Source organism: Micropterus dolomieu, linkage group LG04, assembly GCF_021292245.1.
Source record: "Micropterus dolomieu isolate WLL.071019.BEF.003 ecotype Adirondacks linkage group LG04, ASM2129224v1, whole genome shotgun sequence".
Lineage (NCBI taxonomy): Eukaryota > Metazoa > Chordata > Actinopteri > Centrarchiformes > Centrarchidae > Micropterus > Micropterus dolomieu.
The window spans coordinates 33,802,196-33,803,450 of record NC_060153.1 but is presented as its reverse complement, the minus strand read 5'-3'; the positions used below and the strand labels follow the sequence as shown (position 1 = coordinate 33,803,450).

The window sequence follows — 1,255 nt, the reverse complement described above, 5'->3', positions numbered from 1 at the left end:
TGTCTGTCTGTCTGTCTACAGGTGGACTGTCTGTCTGTCTGTCTGTCTACAGGTGGACTGTCTGTCTGTCTACAGGTGTTCTGTCTGTCTGTCTGTCTGTCTGTCTACAGGTGTTCTGTCTGTCTGTCTGTCTGTCTGCAGGTGGACTGTCTGTCTGTCTGTCTGTCTACAGGTGGACTGTCTGTCTGTCTGTCTGTCTACAGGTGGACTGTCTGTCTGTCTGCAGGTGTTCTGTCTGTCTGTCTGTCTGTCTGTCTACAGGTGTTCTGTCTGTCTGTCTGTCTGTCTGCAGGTGGACTGTCTGTCTGTCTGTCTGTCTACAGGTGGACTGTCTGTCTGTCTGTCTGTCTACAGGTGGACTGTCTGTCTGTCTACAGGTGTTCTGTCTGTCTGTCTGTCTGTCTGTCTACAGGTGTTCTGTCTGTCTGTCTGTCTGTCTGCAGGTGGACTGTCTGTCTGTCTGTCTGTCTACAGGTGGACTGTCTGTCTGTCTGTCTGTCTACAGGTGGACTGTCTGTCTGTCTACAGGTGTTCTGTCTGTCTGTCTGTCTGTCTGTCTACAGGTGTTCTGTCTGTCTGTCTGTCTGTCTGCAGGTGGACTGTCTGTCTGTCTGTCTGTCTACAGGTGGACTGTCTGTCTGTCTGTCTGTCTACAGGTGGACTGTCTGTCTGTCTACAGGTGTTCTGTCTGTCTGTCTGTCTGTCTGTCTACAGGTGTTCTGTCTGTCTGTCTGTCTGTCTGCAGGTGGACTGTCTGTCTGTCTGTCTGTCTACAGGTGGACTGTCTGTCTGTCTGACTGTCTGCAGGTGGACTTTCTGTCTGTCTGACTGTCTACAGGTGGACTGTCTGTCATGCTGGTGTTCTGTCTGTCTGACTGTCTGACTGTCTGCAGGTGTACTGTCTGTCTGCAGGTGGACTGTCTGTCTGTCTACAGGTGTTCTGTCTGTCTACAGGTGTACTGTCTGTCTGTCTACATGTGTACTGTCTGTCTGCAGGTGGACTGTCTGTCTGTCTTTCTGTCTGTCTGTCTACAGGTGTACTGTCTGTCTGTCTACAGGTGTTCTGTCTGTCTGTCTACAGGTGTACTGTCTGTCTTTCTGTCTGTCTGTCTGTTTCCTGTCTGTCTGTTTCCTGTCTGTCTGTTTCCTGTCTGTCTGTTTCCTGTCTGTCTGTTTCCTGTATCTCTGCTTCCTGTCTGTCTGTTTCCTGTCTCTCTGCTTCCTGTCTGTCTGTTTCCTGTCTCTCTGCTTCCTG

General features: G+C 50.4%; 1 protein-coding gene across 2 annotated transcripts in view; it reads left to right on the top strand.

Annotated features, from left to right (window-relative positions):
* Positions 1-1,255, top strand: part of aars2 (alanyl-tRNA synthetase 2, mitochondrial (putative)) — a 27,965-nt gene that overhangs the window by 18,507 nt on the left and 8,203 nt on the right. The gene's annotated exons all lie outside the window — the stretch shown is intronic.